The sequence below is a fragment of the Ornithorhynchus anatinus genome, chromosome 4 (assembly GCF_004115215.2).
Source record: "Ornithorhynchus anatinus isolate Pmale09 chromosome 4, mOrnAna1.pri.v4, whole genome shotgun sequence".
In the NCBI taxonomy this organism is placed as follows: Eukaryota; Metazoa; Chordata; class Mammalia; order Monotremata; family Ornithorhynchidae; genus Ornithorhynchus; species Ornithorhynchus anatinus.
Window position 1 is genome coordinate 5148358 of NC_041731.1, and position 22380 is coordinate 5170737.

At 42.1% G+C, this 22380-nt stretch overlaps 1 long non-coding RNA gene and 1 other non-coding gene across 3 annotated transcripts; both read left to right on the forward strand.

Annotated features, from left to right (window-relative positions):
* The first annotated feature begins 3410 nt into the window (after positions 1-3410).
* On the forward strand, positions 3411-3548 carry LOC114811752. The gene has a single exon (XR_003759448.1). It is a non-coding gene; the product is annotated as a small nucleolar RNA SNORA7 (small nucleolar RNA).
* A 3920-nt stretch (positions 3549-7468) lies between these two features.
* Positions 7469-22020, forward strand: LOC114811068. Of its 2 annotated transcripts, none has more exons than XR_005659901.1 (2): positions 7469-7558; positions 21805-22020. It is a non-coding gene; the product is annotated as an uncharacterized LOC114811068 (long non-coding RNA). The 2 variants fall into 2 exon arrangements; XR_005659900.1 differs by lacking the exon at positions 7469-7558 and adding an exon at positions 15190-15331.
* Positions 22021-22380: the final 360 nt, after the last annotated feature.

Sequence of the window (22380 nt, forward strand, 5' to 3'; positions counted from 1 at the left end):
GCCCTTCGATGGGCTTACAGTCTAATCGGGGGAGACAGACAAGAACAATAGCAATAAATAGAATCAAGATGCGCATAGGCACTACGGATTTGGAGTGAGCGGATACCTAAGTTCTTTGAAGGGGCATGCTCAAGGGGCCGTCTGAAGTGTCATGCAGCATGAGAACGTGAATCAAACGGTCAAGCAGTAGTTTTTAATAATGATGATGGTATTTTTACAGATGAAGGCACTGAGGCACAGAGAAGTGAAGTGACTTGCCCACAGTCACACAGCTGACAAGTGGCAGAGGCAGGCTTCGAACCCATGACCTCTGACTCCCAAGCCCAAGCTCTTTCCACTGAGCCACGCTGCTTCTTCTAAGTGCTTGGGAGGGTACGACACAAAAATCTATCAGACGTATTCCAAGCCCGTACTTTCAATCATATTTATTGAGTGCTCATTCTACACAGAGCACTGTATTAAGAGCCTGGGAGAGTACGCGTATTGAATGTTCCCAAGTACTTAGCGTACAGTGTTCCGTATCCAGTAGCTCCGCAACCACTGAATTTCAAGGGTTTGCTCCAGGTAGATGTTTGCATTTACTGAGCCTAGAGATATGGAGAGCAGTAGATGGTCGAGGAGATTTAGGCCAGCAGTGGAGAGCTATAGAGAGTGGATGATGGTTAATCAGGCTCATCCCATGTACGTATAGGGGCTAATGACTTCTGAAATCCTTTTTGAGATTAGTCTGGGGTTTCCAAGAAAAATCATCAAATTTCATTGGGTTTGCTGAAAACAATTTTCATTATAGAGCAAATGAAGACACCAAAATGATGTCTAACCAGGTGAAAATGCCTCTTGTGCAAAAGTCACCTCGAAAATACTATACATTCACTAACCTATGGAAACCCTCATTCCCTTATTGTTTACAGCTCTGAAAGTGCTATTACAGACAACATAAACTTGGGCTCTGTGAAATTGATAGTAGGAAATTGCTTTGGCCTATACTTCTGGCTGGCATGAAGGACCATGAAAAGCTGTCAGCTACTTCTCAATCTCAAGTCAGTAACAGCTAAGGCTCTTCTATTAGTGGGTTGCGATTTTCTAGACATTTGGCTTTCATTAAGCCACCAGAAAGTACTGTAAATGCGTCTAAGACTAAAAGACTAAAGGATTGAGAGAGGATGGTATTGAACCCTGAAGTGCATTATCTGCCTCATTCTAGAAATGGATGCAGAGCAGCAATCAGGCATTCTGAGTGCCTTAGGGACATTTGGGCACCTGTGAGAATATTTAACAGTAATGATTATGATGGAGAAGCAAATGGTCTTCACTAAAGATTACTCATGGGCCTAGCGAATTGTTCTGCAGATGTTTAAACTGCCCAGTTCAGTAGCCCGAAAACTCTTCTCGAAAACAACATGGAAGGAACCGCTAAGTATGGGTAAAAAGACCGGGGGAAGGAAGATGAAGAGAAGTCTGGTCCCAAAGAGGGATGAGAATTAAACGGGGGCAGAATTCTGGGGTTGGGGAGGAGGAGAAGACAGAGAAAAGGGAAGGGGAAATCAAAGAGGTAGGGGAGAAGGGCGGGGGGGGGGGCGGTAAGAGGGGAAGGAATAAGGGAAAGAAAGAAAAAGAATGGAATGGGAAGGGAAAATGAGGAGAGGGAAGGAGGGGAGAAAGGAGAAAGAAAGAGGGGGAAATGAATAAGAGTTGAGTGGAAAGTGGAAAGGAGAGATAAAAGAATGAGAAAAGGAAAGAAGGAGGAAAAAAGAAGAGAGGGAGAAACGGGATGAAAGAGAGGGAGGCACTCTTTAATTTACATCACCACTGATCATGGCATACCAATTTACATATTTACCAATTTATTTCATTTTCCCACACTCTTCTTATTGCCAGTTCTATCCATATTCTTCAATCTCTCAATGTACATATACAATTTATGTTTTTCCATCTCCCCCATTAGGTTGTTGACTCTTGATTTTCAGGAATCCTGTCTTTTTAAAATTATGTTATTCATTTATTTTTTATTATTATTATTTTTTAATTATACTCACCCAAGCTTCCAGGACAGTGCTTCAGACACTGTAGGCACCCAGTAGAATGATAGGCATATAGAGAGTACTCAGTAAATACAAGTGAAATAAATGGAATAATAATGTTGGTATTTGTTAAGCGCTTACTATGTGCAGAGCACTGTTCTAAGCGCTGGGGTAGACACAGGGGAATCAGGTTGTCCCATGTGGGGCTCACAGTCTTAATCCCCATTTTACAGATGAGGGAACTGAGGCACAGAGAAGTTAAGTAACTTGCCCACAGTCACACAGCTGACAAGTGGCAGAGCTGGGATTCGAACTCATGAGCCCTGACTCCAAAGCCCGTGCTCTTTCCACTGCGCCACACTGGAATGGAACTGAATAGTATTCAGAGAAAAAGCTGGAGGAGTTCCAGAGACCAGGCTACCTGCAAAAACCGATCCTATTCCACACAAATGAGAATGAGACAGAAGAGGAGAAAATCCTGCTCAGAGGAAGGAGAAAAAATGCACGTTCTCTTCTGAAGGAAAGCGTCCCAGGGACCAAGGAGTTTCCATGAGAAAAAACAAAGAGAGATTTATTACATGTAACTGTGGGTGAGAGGCAGATTAGCTAGGCCGTTGAATAATAATATCTGTGGTATTAAGCACTTACTATGTGTCAAGCACTGTACTAAACCCTGGGGTAAATACAAGTTAATCAGGCCCCTCTTGAAGCTCACAGTCTAAGGAGTGGGGAGAACAGTTATTCCCACTTTGAAGATGAGAGAACTGAGGCACAGAGAGTTAAGTGACTTGCCCAAGGTCACACAGCAGACAAGTGGTGGAGCTGGAATTAGAACACAGGTCCTCTGACTCCTAGGCCCATGCTCTATCCAATAGACCACCCTGGTTCTATGACCTGCTGGCATCCAACTTTCCCCCAGTGAGGGAAATATCCCTCTCTGTTTAGTTTCAAAAACATTTCACCCAGAACCAAGAGGATGTACTTATACTCCGCGAGGGAAATTCCTTCGTGATCAGAGGCAGAGACGTGATGACTGATCAATCTTTCCCTCGCTACCATCCGCAACTCTTCCGGCCACTTAGTCACGGTTTGACTTCTCTATGATGCCTGAAGATGTCTCTGCACCATTCATATAACCTAAGAGATCTCTTCAAGAAGAGAGGGAAGAAAGAAAAACAACTTAGAACGACTACGGGGAACTTCAGTGCGGAACACAGGCAGACAAGACTCTTTGCGGACCCTTCCCCGTGACTTGGGGATCCATTAACATTTTTCAGGTTCTTCATATTCTGATGGAGCAGAAACACCCTCTCTCCACAAGAAGGATAAGAACCTCCGCTCGGTCAGTCAGTCAGTCAGTCGTATTCATTGAGCGCTTACCGTGTGCAGCCCCTCTCAGGATCGCGCCTGGAGAGTTTCCTGTACTCTACCAGTCTCAGCAGCAGGAGGGAGAATCAAGCATGGACATACCCATTCCATTCCTAGCTTGGGCAGTGGCTAGCGAGTGGAAGGCAACCTCCTACAAGTCAAAACTCACTTCTGCTGAGCAGCAGCGGCAAGGGAGAGAGTTGAGGGTGGAGACTGGAGTTTATTGCACAGGAAAAGGCAATGGTAAACCACTTATGTATTTTCACCAAGAAAATTCTATGGCTACACTACCAGAACAATTACAGATGGAGAAGGGGCGTTTTGGGAGAGCTGCGTCCATGGAGTCGCTATGAGTCGGAGATAACTTGACAGCATATGACAAGACCGTGTGCAGAGCACTTTTCTAAGCACTGGAAAGAGTATACTAAATCCCCCAATTCTGGCCTGTCATTACCATCATCCCCTATCATAAATGAAAGATGACTTCATTAATGCTAATGTACCTTTGCCTATGTATATATTGATTTAATTTTACATTCAATTATTTACTCTGACTAATCATAAATAATTGCACGTATTTTCTCTAGACTAAGCTTTTTGGGGGAAGGGAATATGTCTGTTTATTGTTACATTGTACTCTCCCAAGTGCTTAGTACAGTGCTTTGCACACTGTAAGTGCTTAATTAATACAATTAAGTGAATGCCTGTTTCTGCCTTTCTAGTGTATTGGGCAGGGAATGTTATCACCCCTTTGTTCCGAACTACATGATCTTAGGTGAACTAAATAAAGAAGCAATCACACTTAGGATCAGGCAGTGTATACAATAGTGATTTTCTTACTACTAGCACTGTATTTTCTACTGGTTCCTGGTTAATAGGTACTGAAATAGATACTGTCATCTTAAGAAGCAGATCTAGTGGCAAACGATTGGGCCTGGGAGTCAGAAGGACCCGGGTTCTAATGTGGCCTATGCTACTTGTCTGCTATTTAACCTTTGAAAAGTCACCTAACATTTCTGTGCCTCAGTTACCTCATCTGTAAAATGGGGATTCAGTCTGGGAGCCCGCCCGTGGGACAGGAATTGTGTCCAACCAGATTATTTTATTATCTACCCCAGTTCTTAAAACAATGCTTGACACATATAAAGTGCTTAACAAATACCATAAGAAGACTAAATGGTTCAATTTTGTGCTTTTTAGCAGCTGTGGGCCTCATCCTGTCAGCTGTTCAGTGGATGTCTGAATCAGCTGTCAGAGCTGAACTCTGGCTACAGGGAGAATAAGGCCCCTTAGCTCTCCTCCAATTTTTCCTCTTGCCTCTGTTAGTGACTGGCTGCTTCCAAACAACTGGGTAACTAAGAGCTCAGAGAATAGCATGATATGATTGTGAAGTGAATTAATCATTGTGGCAGAGAAAATGGAAGAAAGAGAAGGCAACGGATAATTCCCGTAACACTCATTATTTTTAGAAGCCTTCTGTAACTAGATCTCTTTGGAATGCCACACATGAATTAGGCTTTGGCATCCGTTGGCTCGGTAAGGTAACAGAAAAGACAACTTTGTGGAAAAAAAACTCCCACAGCTCTAACATGAAAACTGAATTTTTTGGCAAAGGAGCCTGCAGTGCAAATTTTCTCCCACATTCATTCCAAAGAGAATATGTGAAAATGTCTTTTAGTGATCATATCCAAAGGCCCGCCTCTTCCCAGAAGTCTCTTCTGATGATCCATTCTCCAGTTCTCCAGCAAAATTGGTTGCTTGCTCTCCCCTTCTATAAATCCTTGTGACTGTTTTTCTAATGAGCATTTACTGAATGTGGAGCCCTGTAACAGAAGTTTGGAATCAATCAATCAGTAATATTTATTGAGTGCTTACTATGTGCAGAGCACTGTACTAAGTACTTGGAAGTGCACAGTGAAGGTAAAATACATAATCCCAGCCTTCAAGAAATTTACAAGCTATTTGGGTAAATTTACATTGATTGTTTGCCTAGCTTGGTTCCATTTTAGAGTGTAAATTACTCGAGATCAACACCAGTGCTCAGTTTTTTAACACTGTACTCTCTCAAGTGCTTAATACAGTGCTGCGCACACAGTAAGCACTCAAAAAATACCAGTAATTAGTTGATTGATTAACATGGGTCCCAAGTAACTGGATGAACGATGCAGTGAACGTTGTTTCAGTGCTAGTGAGAGGACAGCTTGCTTTTCAGTGCCTCGTTGTTGACAATCCTGTACCGCAATGGGGTAAAGAACATGGTTCGAAGAGGTGACCGTCAAAACTACTTAGAGGGCTTAATTGAACCCTACTGTCACTTAACTTCTCTGTGCCTCAGTTCCCTCATCTGTAAAATGGGGATTGAGACTGTGAGCCCCACGTGGGACAACCTCATTCCCCTGTGTCTACCCCAGCGCTTAGAACAGTGCTTGGCACATAGTAAGCGCTTAACAAATACAAATACCAATATTGATGGACGGAGCAATAATACTAATAATGGCATGTGTTAAGTGCTTACTATGCGCCAGACACTGTAGAACGTCCTAGATACAAGCAAATCAGGTTGGATACAGTCCCTGTCCCACGTGGGACTCACAGTCTCAATCCCCATTTTTCAGATGAGGTCATTGAGGCACAAGAAGTGAAATAACTTGCCCAAGGTCACACAGCAGACAAGTGGCAGAGCTGGGATTAGAACTCAGGTCTTCTGACTCCCAAGCCCATGCTATTTCCAATAGACCACTTTGCCACCAGCAAAGCTGTACCCTGTGCTCTCGTTAGACTACTTGGATCTAGAAGAGAAATATAAAAATTTAAAAAAAATGGTGGTATTTGTTAAGCGCTTACTATATACAGAGCACTGTTCTAAGTGCTGGGGGATACAAAGTGATCAGGTTGGCCCATGTGAGGCTCACAGTTTTTAATCCCCATTTTACAGATGAGGTAACTGAGGCACAGAGAAGTTAAGCGACTTGCCCAAAGTCACAGAGCAGACAAGCGGCAGAGTGGGATTAGAACCCACGACCTCTGATTCCCAAGCCCAGGCTCTTTCCACTGTGCCACGCTGCTTCTTAGTGAATGCAGCATAGGACTGGGAGTCAGGAGTCCTGGGTTCTAATTCCAGCTCTGCCACTTCGCGGCTGTGTGATCTTAGGTAAGTTATTGAATTTCTCTGTGCCTGTTTCCTCATCTTTAGTAAGGAAATAAAAACCCCTTTTCTCCCTCTCCCTTATACTCTCAGCCCCCTATGGGTTAGAGACTGTGTCAGATCTGTTTGTATTTATCCCAATGCCTAGCTTAGTTCTTGGCACATTGTAAACACTTAATAAACACCACTAATTACTACATGGTTTCTTTGTGATCTCCAGTCCTTACAATAACCACTTTTAAACCTTGCTTTTTGTGGAATAAGGATAAAATTCAAAGAGGATTTAATCAGAGAACCTAAATCCTCTGAATTAGCACTGCCCAAAAGGACAGGTGTAATTTTCTTTGATTATTCCAAATGTTCCACTATTCCCTCTAACGAAAACGTCATTAAATGAGAGAGTATAAAAAAATGTTAACTTCAAGGACTCCCAACATATGCTCTGACCGTTTCTTTCCTTTCTTTTTTCTCATTGTAATGTTGCATAATTTCATGCAAAACTACTGGAGAGGAAGACTGCACCCAGGAAAGTTAGATGACAGCTAGATTAAAACTCCGTGAGGGTATGAATTATGCCTACCAGCTCCATTATATGCTTCCAAGAGCTTAGTATGTATCACGTCTGTTCATTGATATACTGCACCCTCCCAAGTTCCTAGTAAAGTGCTCTGTACACAGTAAGCCCTCAATAAGTACGATCGCATAAATGAATGCTCTGTACACAGTGAACACTCACTGAATATTATTGATTGATCAAATGTATTCTTTATCTCAACTAATTATGTTTTTTCTTTCTTTCCTGCAGTTGTTTTTCTTGCGAATGCAATTTTGTTGGATTTGCCCCGCTAACCAGCGTAATGCATTGAAGTACAACAGGTGTCTTTAATTAGGGTCAGGAGACACTGCCCCTTCTTGGCCTCAGAGGTTGCTGGGAGTTTCCCTACACTGTATAAGGCTCCTGAGGAGGTGACCAGCTTAGTTTACCCATGGAAAGGAGACAGAACGTGGCCCACCCAGGGCTCTGGTGAGTAGGGGGCTCTGGCTGCTTCAGCTATTCCTCCATCTTTGTTTAAGGGTGGGGCTGGGACTGCTGATGCCTATTGTATCATGACGGTGAGGGTTGGACCCGTGGAAAGGGGGTTGGGTTGATTCCTGGGTTGCAGAAATGACTTAAATGTGAATATAATTGAAGGGGTGGTGGGGAGGCGATGAAGAGTGTGGAAATAGGGAGGGGTGCATAATATTAAGCGGTTATAGCAGTAGTGGTGTTTGTGTATTTACATTGTGCATTACTGGGGTTGGCTGATGGGTTGTGATATTGACAGCGATGTGTGTGTGTGTGTATATTCATTGTTGGGAGGTTGGAAAGGTGGGGAGCGGTCTGGGGTGGTGATGACTTTGCTGAGGACTTGGACTTGTGATTCTGATAGTGTCTGGGGGATGGAGAGAGTTGGGAGGCTGAGAGCTTCTCTTGCTGGGGTGTGATTGTGGAGGGGGAGCATATTTAGGTGGGGGGGGACTGGGAGAAGATGAGGTTGGTCCTGGGTAAAATCAGGCCTGGTTTTGGGGTGAATGGCCCTGGGGTCAAGGGTCATGGAGGGCTGAGACTTGATGACACACGGGGGCAGTAAGGTGGACGTGAGGTGATTCACGCTCAGTGTCTGGCCAGGTCTTTGCGTGTGTGTCTTCCCCGCTGTCACAAGTTGGAGGGGCCAAACTGCTCCTTACATCCATCAGAAGCAGTGGTGCCTATTGGATAGAGCTCAGGCCTGAGAGTCAGAGGGAGCGGGGTTCCAATCCCAGCTCTGCCACTTGTTTGCCGGGTGACCTCTGGGCAAATCACTTGACTGTTCTGTGCCTCGGTTCTCTCAAATGCAAAATGGGGGTTAAGACTGTGAGCCCCGTGTGGGACAGGGGCTGTGTCTGCTCTGATGATCTTGTATCTACCCTAGTACTTAATTCAGGGCCAAGGACCTAGTAAGTGCTTAAGAAATACCCCATGTATGTACATTGTGCACCTATCTGTTAACTATATTAATGCTTGTCTCCCCACTACACTCTAAGATTGTTGTGAATATGGAATGTGGACCATACACAATAAGCCCCTTGAAGGGAGGGATTATATCTCCTCCTTGTCTGTCCCCTAATCCCTTAGTGCCGTGGAAGTTCGATACCGTATAGCCCCCTCCGACCTTCTTATTGACCAGTGACATCACTCTGGTAACTGATGATGACCAGTTGGGTCTGTATGTGCAGTTATTTCTATTAATGTCTGTCTCACCCTCTAGACTGTAAGCTCACCTTGGGCAGGTAATGTCTGTTGTAGTGCTGTACAGTTCAAAACACAGTGAACCCTCAGTAAATATGACTGACTATACCTGTGCATTTCACCTCGGCCTGTCTCCTTGTCTTGTGCTGTAAACTCCTTAAGGGCAGGGGGTGTGTCTTCCGGTGGAGAATCAGTGTGAACTAGAGGATAGAGCCCGAGCCTGGAAATCAGAAGGAGCTTGTTTTTCATCCTGGCTCTGCCAGTTGTCTGCTGTGAACTTGGGGAAGTCACTTCACTGCTTTGTGCCTCAGTTACCTCATTTGTAAAATGGGGATTGAGACTGTGAGGCCCATGTGGAACAGGGATTGGGTCCCACCTGATTTGCTTGTACCTACATCAGTGCTCAGTACAGTGCCTGGAACAGAGTATGCATTTAACAAATAGCACTATTTATTATCATTATTTTTCTTCTACTTAATGTGAATAAGTACCTGGAGCAAACACAGCACTGAATCCACAACAAGGTTTTAAAGCCCAGGTTGAAAATATGGCTTATAGTTATGTCACAAGGTGAAAAAGATGAACTTGTGTAACTTAGCATGAAAATATTTTTAACTTATAGAATTACAAAATCAGTTATTTGTTTACATTGTTTTCCGCACTAGACCGTAAGCTTACGGTGAGAAGGGAATTTCTGTATATTCTTCCATTGTATTCTCCTAAGTGCTTAGTACAGTGCTTTGCACACTAAGTGCTCAATTAATAATATTGATTGGGTCTAGAATGAGAAACCATTAGTGTAGGTGAGGTGGGTGAATATTCAAAAATGCCACTGTTTTCTGAGATTTTGTTCAATTGGTAATTGTAGACATGAAGAAGCTTTAATATTCCAATTAGGAATTTAAATGTTGTATTCAAATATAGTGATACTGAAAAGAATTGATAAGGTAGTAATGCAAAGGGAGAGAGACCTTGGGATTCCTTGCTCTTCCCAACTATATTGATCACTCGTCTGGGCTCCTGTGCTCTTAACTCATATGCACTTGCAGCAGAAGAAAAAGGAACCAGATGATATTAATTATGCAAAACCATTACAATATACAGTGTCTCATTCCATACTGATAACTGGATAGAGCATGGGCCTGGGAGTCAGAAGGACCTATGTTCTAATCCCGACTCCACCACTTGTCTGCTGTATAACATCGAACAAATCACCTGACTTTTTTCTGTGCCTATTTTACCTCATCTGTAAAATGAGAATTCAAGAGTGCGAGCCCCATGTGGGACTGAGAATGTGTCTAACCTGACTCATTTGTATCTACCCCAGTGATTAGAACAGTGTTTGACACACAGTGCTTAACAAATAGCTTAAAAAATTGCAAATAATTATTTAGCAAGGCCAACTGGTAGGATGGAGGCAGGCTGACCTCCAGGAGACATCTAATACAATGAATGTTAATGAATGTTCTTTTTCAAAGGCAACACACAATAGGTGCTCATATGGACAGACTCAGTTTTAAAGATGGGATGAACCAATTGTGGTTATTTGCCTGAAACTTTAGGCAACAGCATCTTGGTATAGCAAAATTCACCCACAGAAATATGCTGAATCTGTATTAGAGAACATTCGTTGACATACATTAAACTGCACTTGACTATGAAAAGAGCTAGGCAGATATATTTTTGTCCTTTAAATAGCTACCATTTCTAAAAGTATAAATAGTCTCCCCTATCGACTGTTTCTCCAAAAATCTGTGGAAAAGAATTTTACTGGAATCCCTGAGTGTGGGGAGTGGGTGTGTGTCTTCCATTAGAAATATTCCAGCAAGATGGTGGTTGCCAAAGAAAACCTCATAAATGGCTGCCAATAGTCCCCACCTGCTCAGGTTTCCACTTTGCTCTACCTTTAACACTTTCTCTGTTTAAACAAACTGTGCAGAGGGAGGAAATACAGTGTTCTGAGCCTAATATTTTTTTTGCCTGACAAAATTTTTTTGCAAACATTTGCACTTTGGATGCTTCCCATGAAGGGGTGGATTAGGGTCAAGAAATAAATTCACATTGGTTTCTGCTATTTGCTCGACTCAGAGGTGAGGGACATCCAAAACGGTGGCCCGCTTATGAGTCCTGCCCTGTTCCCCTCTTGGGGTGAGAAGATTCAGGGATTAGAAGGAATTCTAGTGAGAGGGTTTGAATGGTCAGCAGGGGGAACTAATGGAGAAAAGCAGAAAAGGAGACATAGACTACTTGAAATATGGAGGAAATTTTATTTACTGAGCACTTGCTGTGTACAGAGCACTGTATTAAGCGCTTGGGTGAGTATGATCTAACAGTATAACACATTCCCTGCCCACAACAAGCTTGCGGTCTAGGAGGATGAAAGGGGCATACTCGCTCTTCCCGGATGTCAGTGATGATGGATTCCTGTTTGCTTGAAAACCACAGTAATCATCTTATACTAGGTGGCAGAAAAAAGGAGTTAGTACTAGCAGCATTTATTTGAGCTCTCTCCGGATGCCATGTACTGCTCAAAGAGTTTGAGCAGTAAAAAATAAGAAAATGACACTTTCCTTGCCCAACAAGGAGCTTATACCTTATCAGGAGAATCAGCCAATCAGTGGTATCAGCAATTACTGTGTATAGAGCACTGTGCTAAGAGCTTAGAGTAAAATGTAAGAGTTGGTAAACACATTCACTTCTGACAACAAGCTTCCAGTCCAGAGATGAACTTTATTTACAAACGGTAATTTAAATAACCAAATGTACAACTGAATAAAAAGAGTACATATGTGCTCTGAGGATGGGATTTAAATCAATACATGTGCCAGAGATAGCTGATGGGAGTCAAGTACTTTGCCATCATTTCCACTCACTCCAGATGTAATTCACTCAAGTTTTTCCAAGAAACATGTTTGTTTTTCATGGGCATATCTGAGCAATCACCAAATATTCAGGCAGTACACATGCTTTCACTCCTAAAAGAGGAAGGAAAGCTAGCCACCAATGATGGGAAATGTCAGCTCATTTCCCTCAACGCAAATACCATCCTCTTCAACCCAGGGAGGAGGAAGCATGGTCTCTATATCCTTTCAGCCCTTCCTCTTTGTGCAGGGAGACGGCAAATGAGGATTTTAATGTCAGCGATTCTGCAGTATGGACAAAAGTCTTTTCAGGTACCTGGAAAAACTAACAGATGGTAACTATTCTCTGGAACACTCTCCTGGAATAAGTGACATCAAATCCATTTCCTTAGTTGAGACATTTTCCCAGAAAGCTTCAATAAATTTTTCAATGGTACTTATTGAACGGTTACTGTGGGCCCATCACTATACTAAGCTCTTGGGAGAGTACAACGCAACAGAGTTGGCAGGTGTGTTCCCTGACCAAGCTTGGGGAGATAAGCTTCATTTATCCTGTCCCCATTTCTCATCCTCTAATAAGATATCAGGTCCATAAATATCCACATTATGGGGGAGACGGGGGAATGGCCTCCAGAGTCGTCTGAACTCTACTTCCAGCTTTATGGGGAAGGTCTCATCATTTCTTGAACCCTTAATGTGTACAGAGTACCGTACTAAGCAGAGATCTGAGGGTTTTCATCCTCCTCCCCTCCCCCCCCAAAAAAATCATATTTAGTGACTGCTTACTGTTTGCAGAGCACTGTACTAAATGCTTGGGTGAGTGCAACATAATTTTAAGAGTTGGTAGGCACATTCCCTGCTTACAGTTTGAACCTTACTTTGCCCAGAGCACTGTTCTGAGTTGTTGGGAAAGTATAATACAGTGAAGTGGATAGACACGATCTCAGCGCACGAAGAATTTAGAGTCTATGGGGGGTGATGACATTAAAATACAGAAAGAGGATTTGGTAGATTATAAAAAATGTACACTTTCAATGGTATTTGTTAAGCACTTACTATGTGTCAAACACTGTTCAATAGTATTGAGCGCTAACTATGGACAGAGCACTGTAGTAAGTGCTTGGAATTTTCTAATCGCTGGAATAGATACAAGTGAATTAGGTTGGACACAGTCTCTGTCTCACAGTCTAAGTAGGAGTGAGAATAGAAGTGAGATAAAGAGAAGTTAAGTGATTTGCCCAAGGTCACACATCAAACATTTGGCAAAGCTGGATTAGAATCAGGTCCTCTGACTCCCAGGCCTATGTTCTTTCCACCAGGCCATGCTGCTTCTCTGAGTGCTGAGGGGACGGGGTGAGTAGCAAAACACTACCAAGAGCATAGACAATGCAAAGGGGAGTATGGGTACAAGCAGAAGCCAATGGATAAAGGAGTTGGAAAACTTTGTCAAGGATATCTGCACTAAATGAGAAGTGCCTTCCCAGGGAATGGGCCCATTCCAAATGACTGGTGGAGTCGGCACCCCATTTCCCCTCTATTTCCACTTCAGAGTCCTCTTTCTAATAATAGAATGCGGTTGACTAATCGCTTCCCATCAGTGTATCATGGCACAAGTGTTCTTCTCCCAATTATAGACACCTCACCCCCAGGAAACTAGAACTAGAGTTCCACCTCAAAAATCAGGCTCTGATCTACAGAGGAGACAGTCATATCATTTTGTGGAGACAGTGCTAGGAACATGCTTGGCCTTGGTTGGAATGAATCAGGGCAGTAGCTTTGAATAAATGTTATTCAAGCGATAGCATTTATCGAGCACCTACTAGGTGCAGAGTACTATATGAAACACTTCAGAGAACACAATGGAATTACTTGTGATCTCTGTCCTCAAAGAGCCTCCAATCTATCAGGGGTCAGGGGAGTTAGACCCTAAAATATTCTACAGATTTTTACCCATAGTCCTTTTGTAGAACCTCTCAAGATTTCCTCTCAAACTCAAAATGAGCCAGAGTAGCTCTGAAAGCCAAGGTGACCCAAAATTCTGTAATACTCCCTCTATATCTACATTATTATAGGGATAATTAAACTAAAATTAAAGTCTGCATGTGCTACATTGTTTTTTGACCAAGAATATAAGAATAAAGTAATGGGGGACAAGGCAGTGATATCTGGACTTCAATAATCTTCCTGTCCTTGAAAAAACAACTGGTGCCAATGTTTGGGTCCATTTTCACTAATAAATCTGGGTATTTCCATATTGGGTGTTATTTCTATTGTGCTTTTCCTGTCCAATAGTATAGGACACCAATTTTTACACTTCCCTCTAGAAACTGTCTAGTAAGCTAAAATAACTCGTGGCAGTGAAGGTTTCTCAGGAGCATAGTGTACATGTCCCTCTTTGAGTGCTGCCCATTTTCCTAATCTGTGTTTAGAAATGAAAGCAAGCGTAGAATGCAGAGGGAATTTCTTAGCACACATCGTCCCCCATTCCACTGGAGAAGGGGGCCAGCTCCATTTAGTGTCTGGAGCATTTTAGAGTTACCTCTTGCTCCAATCCTCCTTTCTGTGGCATCTGTCCTATACAAAACTGGAACAATTTGAAGGAAGGGATAAAGTGGCCCATTCCTCTCTCCCTCTTATGGTGTTTCAGTGGGACACCAGTCATGAGCAGAAAGATATAAGGACTTTCAGGGTAGGTGTGATTTGTGAGCCAAATTTTTGACACTACTACTTTTGGAAGTCTGAGCTTCCTGTTGTCAGGGACTATGTGGAGCACATGATCATGAAGGGGAGATTGACCACGAAGCCACCAGTTGTGGCTAGTGCTCAAATAAGTGATTTTTCAAGGCAAAAAGCAGCATGAACTACTGGAAAAAGTACAGGCCTGGAAGTCAGATCTGGGTTCTAATGCAGACTCAGCCAGTTGCTTGCTGTGTGACCTTGGACAAGTCACTTAAATTCTCTGTACTTCAGGTTCTTCAACTGTAAAATGGGGATTAAATACCTGTTCTTCCTCCTAGTTAAACTGTGAGCCCCATGTGGGACAGGAACCGTGTCTGACCTAATTAATTTGTACCTACCCCACTGCTTAGAATAGTGTTTTACACATTAAGCCCTTAACAAATACCATTAAAGAGAAACATCTGTCAACTGCTTTGCAGAGGCCGATTGGAGGTAAGATGGAAGAAATTCATAAATAAAATAGGGACACTTGGATTCAGTTTAATCAATCAGTGATAATTGAGTGCTTACCAGATTCAGAGTACCATCTTTAGCTCTTGGGTAAGTACAGTATAATAAAGTTGGTAGACACCATCCCTACCCACAAAGAGCTGGTAGTCTACATGGGGAGACAGACAATAAAATAAATTACAAATAGGGGAAATAGGATATAAATAAATGCTGTGGGGTTGGGGTGAACATTAAAGCACTGATTGTTCAATCTCTGGTGTAGTTGTTTTCATTTGTCCTGCAAACGATTTCCTGGAGGCTGCTGCTGATTGTGGCATCTCCCCTCATAGCCCATGACAGGTCTTGGTCCAGTTACAAAGACTTAAGCCCGGAGAACTTTGATTTTACTACTAATGGTCTGTCCAATACCGACAGCATGCTGTAGTCCCTGCCAATCATGATTCTGCTGGTATCCAGAGCACGGCAAGTGAGTAGACAGGTAAGGGTGCAGTATTGGCAACTTGCATGTAAAGATTTTTACATGCAAAACTCATTTATGGTCAAAGTCACTACAGCCTAGCAAAACTACTGCACATGGCAAAAATGAGTTACTCTCAAGGGTTTCAAGTGGGGAAAAGGTTCAAGACCTCTTCTGCTTTTCAATCCAGGAAACTCGTTTTCATAATCATGAATGGAACTTTTTTTTTTCCTTTCTAGAGACTTTTTGTAGAGTCAGTGCCTGTCAAGTTCACTAGCAGTCCAGTGGCGGCAACCTATCTTGCCTGGCATTGTGCCCAGAGGAAAGAGTGAAGCTCCAGGGGTCAGGAGATCTGGGTTCTAGTCCCAGCTCTGTCACTGGGCTGCTGCGTGACTTTGGGCAAGTCATTTAGCCTCTCTGTGACTCAGTTCTTCATCTAAAATGGGGATAAAAGTTTGTGAGCACCTTATGGGGCAGGAACTGTGTCCCTTCTGATAGCTTTATATCTGCTTAAATATTTTTGTTTAGAAAGTAGTAGACATGTTCCTGCCCACAAGGAGTATACAACCTAAAAGTGGGGGGACAGTTATTGAAATACTCATAAATAGTGGGAACAGTAGAAACAATGGAGTGCCTGATAGAAAGTAGGGCAAATATGCCAGGATGAAATTGAGAATGAATCAGAATAAACCATTGACTGTACACTTGAATACCACAGGTGCTGAGGAAAAGGATAAATATAAAAATGTGAGGGTGATTGTTGGGTTGATATGACTCATGGTGGTGGGAATTGAGAGATTTCCTGGAGGAGCTGGGGAGAGGACAGGGTCAGAGATTTCAGAAGGAGGAAAACTAGAAATGTACCTATACATGAAGTGACCTTCCTGACTCCCAAGCTAGAGCCACTGTCCATGCTTCAAGTGAGGCTTCCCCTCCTGCTCTTATAAGTCAAGGTAAAATATAAAGCAAAAATCCTATTTATCCACCATTTAATCATTCAATCATTTAATCATTCAGTGTGTTTGAGCACCAGTAGTGGGTAGAGCACTGTACTAGATGCTTGGGAGAACAAGTATACAATTTAATGGGGAAGGCAGGCAGATATGCATAGAAGAAGCAGAAGGAAAACATCCACACAGCTTTTAACACCAAAGGAAGGAAGGGAAAATGAATAGACTATGTAAATCTATTGTAAATCCAAAGTTCAAGAAGTCCTATTCCATAACCGAAACCCTAGTAATGGAGTCCATTGTTTTTTGTGGTGGATTTGATGGCTCATATAATAAAACTATATTATTATCATTCTTAGCTTTGTCCAAATGTGGACACATCATTAGTAATGGATTTTTCTCTCTGCAGTGGTTTTGTTTCAGACTTATGACAAAATGCTCAAGATCCAGTTTTTTTTTTTCAGATTGTCATCAAGTTGTTCAAACATTAAAATTTGAAACCTATAAAACTGAAACCAATTTTTTAATCCCTAGGGGAATTATTCATGGGGTTTGCCAGACTATGTTATTCCATAAAATCAAATTTTCTCACTCTGGCCTGTCGCTTTTATGGATAGTTTGCTTTCAGAGTCCTACCATTTCCACACAGAAATTGCCCTAGATAATAAAAATCCCACTTTCTCAAGGCATTTTTACTATGTGACCAGCAGGAAAAACAAGATGTTTTCACTTTTAAAGCATTTTCCTTCATGTTTGACCTGTCTGCATGTGGTGCTTTACAAATCTAGTGAAACCGATATGACCCTGGCCTCTGAAAGGCTGACTTAGCCACTGCCAGAGCTGAGATCTGCTGAAGGAGTCAAACGTTTTTGTAAGGTTAATGAAAACAGTGTGGGTGGTGTGGTTCCTTTTTGGGGGAATTTTATGGTATTTAAGTGCTTAGTATGTGTCAGAGACTGTACTAAACGTTGGGATAGCTACAAGCTAATCAGGTTATATGTGGTCCATGACCCACATAGGGCTCACAGTCTTAATCCTCATTTTACAAATGAGATAAAATTATGGTTTGTGACTTGCCCAAGGTCACACAGCAGATTAGTGGCAGATCTGGGATTAGAACCCAGATCCTTCTGACTCCCAGGCCTGTGCTCTAACCATTGCGCTGCACTGCTTTCCTGAATCTGTTGTGCTTTGGGGATTATAGATGCTGTTCTGCTCTTTGGTCTTAAACCACACTGTGATTTGGGTTATTCCCAATTGACCATATTCCCCAGTAGCCTTTCCAGAAGGAATCAGCAAAAAATCTCTGTGAATATCTGGCAAAAAACCCAAAACTCTACTCTATTTTATGTACTCCCTCAAGAAGTTAGTACAGTCCTCTGGACACAAAGTGCTTAAATACCATCGACTGACTGATTCAGTCAACTTATATTTGAGTGCTCAAGGTGTACAGATCAATGTACTAAGCACTTGGGGGAGTACAATATAACAAACACATTCCATGACCACAGTGAGCTTACAGTCTAGAAGGGAAGACAGACATTAATATAAATATTATATTATAAATTACAGATATGTGAGTATTGTGGGGCTGGGAGGGGGGATGAATAAAGGGAGTAAATCAGGGCTATTTGATAACAGAGTGTGATGATATGCCTCTAGGAAAACCCCAGTCAGCACTGTTCAAAAGCACTGCTGAAGGCCAAAATCACATCTACTATCTCTATGGTACTCTTTTTTCGTAGATATTTTTCAGAAATATTTAATGATCCTGAATCATGACAAGGATATTTTGCCTTTGGTGCTGGAAGAAGTGCACACACTTTTACATTTGAGAAAAGGGCTGAAGTATTTTTGAAAAATTGACACCATTTAGGCAGATGCCCTTTGCAAAAAGAGCAGGTTTCTTGAAGGGACAATTACCAGCCTGGGGAAAAAATGGAACCTTGTCAACACGTGGCCTTTCAGAGTTTGGTGGTCCCTGCCCCGCTTTCCCTGGTGGCTTGTAATAATTATAGTACTTGTCGTCACACTGTCAACTGGACAGTCACCTGAACCTCATTCATCCAGGATCCTACTCAATCAAGTTTCCTATCGGATTTACTTTTTTAAGGAAAACTCTGTATTTTCCATTTCAAGCTACATAGAATTCTTAACCTTACTTCACATTTAGTAATAAAGGTGATATTTGATAAGCATTTGTCAACTACTGTACTAACTGTTTAGATACAGTATAATAGGGTTGGACACACTGCCGCACAGGGGGCTCACAGTCTAGCAGGGAGAGAGAACAATGATTGAAATCCCATTTTATGGATGAGGAAACTGAGGCACAGAGATGTTAAATGACTTGTTTAGGGTCACAGAGCATGTGGGTGGCAGAGCTGGGATTAGAATCCAGGTCTTCTGATTTATAGGCCCCCACTCTTTTCATTAGGCCATGCTGCTTCCCTGGCTTTCCGAATCTGTGCTGGTTAATCAGTCTTCTCTTAGGTGCAATCTGAAGTTCAGTCAGTGCTACCAAAACACTGGTAGTTGTGTTCTTCGAGGACTTCATAGCATGGAAAAGTTTCATGCTGCTGCTCATGTCTTGAACAGTGTCATACGAATGGACACAACTCTTTCCTTCCTACTCCAGATCTCTTCTTGCACACATGATTGTGTTACACTCAAAAGAAATGTGTGTTGCGAGAAGAGCAATCCCTCATTTTTTAATAGCATTCTACCTAAGCCACATAATGTAAACCTCTGGTAGGGAGACCTGACTGTATTGAGAGGTCAGGGATGGGAGTTGGGAGATCTGAATTCTAGTTGCTGCTCCACCATTTCCTTCTTGTGAGAACTTGGACATGTTATTTAACTGCTCTGTGCCTCACTTTCCTCATTTGTAAAATGAGGATAAATTGTTTCTGAGCCTTAGGTAAGACAAGGCATTGAATCTGATCTCAAAAACCTTGACTCTACCCCAGTGCTTGAAACAGAGTAAGAACTTAAAAAAATAATAAATATTATTTGATAAGTGCTTACTGTAAGCCTAGCACTGGGGTAGATACAAGACAAGTTGAAGACAGTCCCCATACCACATGGGGCTCACAGTCTAAGAGGGAAGGAGAACAAGTACTGAATCCCCAATTTACAGATGAGGAAACTGAGGCACAGAGAGGTTAAGTGATTTGCCCAAGGTCACACAGCTGTCAAGTGGCAAACTTGGGATTAGAACCCAGGTCTTCTGACTCCCTGGCCCATTTCTTTTCTGCTAGGCCACGCTGCTTCCTAGCCATATTTCTTTTTTTTTTTTTTTGGTGTTAGTAATCGCTTAACAAATGCCATAATTATGTGCTAAGCACTGTTTTATTAGTGCTTGTTCTGAAGCCTCATAAGTGCTCATTAGGAACAGATATATCTAATAATAATGAGCTCCTTATTAGGAATGATTAATAGTGACCCATCCTGGAAAAAGAAACATTAATATTAAAGGTAATGCACCCCATGCTTGATGACTTGAAGCTAACACTTGACTGTTAAAAGAGTTTGTCACCTGCAGACTAATGACATTTTCTCGGCTTTTTTATTATGAAAATTCACTCCTCTGTTTCTCCTACAACTTACTCGTTATTGTTAACTCGGAGTTCTTTTTTTCTCCTCTGAGGACTATTGGAGAATCTCTAACGAGAGAGGGAATCCATATCCTTTCATCTGGGGATTTGCCACTAGAAATAAGCCACAGTTGTTCAGGGCCTCTTAGGGTGAGGGTCAGGAAGGGACCCAAGAAGCGCATCTGTAGGCATCATCACTAAGGAGGAAAACTTCCCCCACCTCTCAATTCTGGAGACAAAAATTCAAAATGGAAAATAACCCATGTCTCCTTGTCTCCCAGTGCTCAAAACCACTTCCGTTATGAGGTTATCGTCATGTGGAATCAATCCTATTTAGTGAGTATTTACTGTGGGCCAAGCACTGTACTAAATACTTGGAAGTGTACAATATAACCAAGTTAGTAAACGTATCCCTGCCCACGATAAGCTTACAGTCTAGAGGGCAGAAATCCACTGCAGTGTACATGGATTGGTTTGCTTTGTCCTAATTACATTATTTCCAGGGACCACAGTCAAAGCTGGCCTGGAGCTATGGGAAATGAGGTAGGAAGAATCCTTCAATCATGGGCTTGGGGCCGTGACTGTTGACTCTCCCCTTCCATTGTCAGGATTCAGCTCGATCTATTTAAGAAGCCGCCTTTAGCCCAGATTGCTGATGTTTAAACACCTTAGCGCTTTAAAGTATTCTAGGCTTATAGTAATGTATACTATTCAATTTATTCTTCCATTCTTTAGCTTTCAACAGCCATAGCATTTTGTGAATGGTTTGGGTCTGTAGGGTTCCCCTGTTGGATGGTAAACTCTTGGAAGTCAAGGTCCATATCTCTTAATCCATCGTACAAGACGCTAGACCTACGGGACTTACGGTTTAGGAGGGAGAGTGATTAATCGAGTGGTTGACAGCACAGTGTCAGCTCCTGGGATCGCTCATCTCTTTCCTCCTGCCCTTTCATGACTACCAAGCATATCAGTCAATTAATCAATGGTATTTATCGAGTGCTTACTATGTGCAGAGTACTGTACTAAATGCTGCCCTTGGAGGGGAAAAGCACCATTAATTGACAGGCAAAAGGACTGCATGCTCTTCTATTTCCATCTCACTAGCCTGCCGATAGAGTTCCACACATTCCGGGGCTGTGTTCCTCATTCCTCTTGACCTGCTTTGACCCAAATCTCAACATAGTGATCTCAGATATGAGATCGTACCTCATTAAGTGCTGCCTTTAAATTGGACTTGGGCGATGTCTACATAAGCCAAATGAAGCTCTCGCTTCGAAAATGAGGTTCTATCTGAGAAGACGCTTATGCAACTGTTTCACTAAAACCTATATTTTTATGGTGCGTGATTCCTACCAAATGACTCGACGCATTCTGTCCCTACGTGCCCTTTTAACAAGGTTTCTTCAGTCTCTATAAAATACACTTGCTGTTTTAGGTCTTACTAATAATTAAGAGAACATTGCTTCATGACAGTGGCTACGTTTGCACATGCTGGGTTTTTTCCTTTTCTTTTTTTTTTTTTTTTTTAAACTTGGAAACTGCCACTCTCGGAGATTAATAAAGGTCTGTGGGGATTGCCTGGTACAGACAAAAGGAATGTTTGCTTAATATGTTGGAATATGAATGTCTTAAATTTTATTAAAACATTTGGCTTTAAGAAAAGCCGAGTGACTTTATTACATGATAAATATTTCTGCTAACAGCTTCTGATTTATGAAGCCACACTAGTAAATAACCCACGATTCAAACAGCGATTAACCATTATTCATTAAGTGCAGTGGGACGGGCTGTCAAGACATAAATCTGGACAGTCTCATTTGGTATTTTTTTTAATGCACCAATATTTATCCACAGCTCGAACGTGAAACCTCCCTTCTCTCAGTCCCCTATGGAAATAAACACGGAGGAATGAAAGAGCTTCAAAAGATGTATTTTTCTCCTGCTCTAGATTTGCTGAGGATTACAGATGTCTCTGAGACACAGTAAATGCCATTGCTCCCACTGAAGAGAGGTCTTCGCTGGAGATGCTAAGATCTGCCCATTGATCTTTGTCTTTCAGAAGTCAATGTCAGCCATTAAACCAGCAATGCCCAATGGGTTTGGAACAGAAGGAATTAGGCTGCTGAGCATGTAAAATTGTCAATAAAAGTTTTAGAGATCTATAGCAATTTGTTCGGGTTTATAACTGTAGCGAGGGTAAATCCAGAAAATAAATTATTTAGAGAGTTGTCAGCAAGCAAAGTCACATAGTAAATTCCTTGTATGATCATGGATTTCCAATCATTAAAATCGGTTCCACACCTCCTGAAGAAAAAAATTAAACTTGCTGCGTATACTCGTAATTCTCCCTGTATCTACCCCAGCGCTTAGAACACTGCTCTGCACATAATAAGCGGTTAACAAATACCAACATTATTATTGACTTACCCAAAGTCACATAAGTGGCAGAACCAGGATTAAAATCCAGGTCCTCTGGAGTCTGAGGCCCATGCCCTTTCCATTTGACCATACTGCTTCCCAGAGA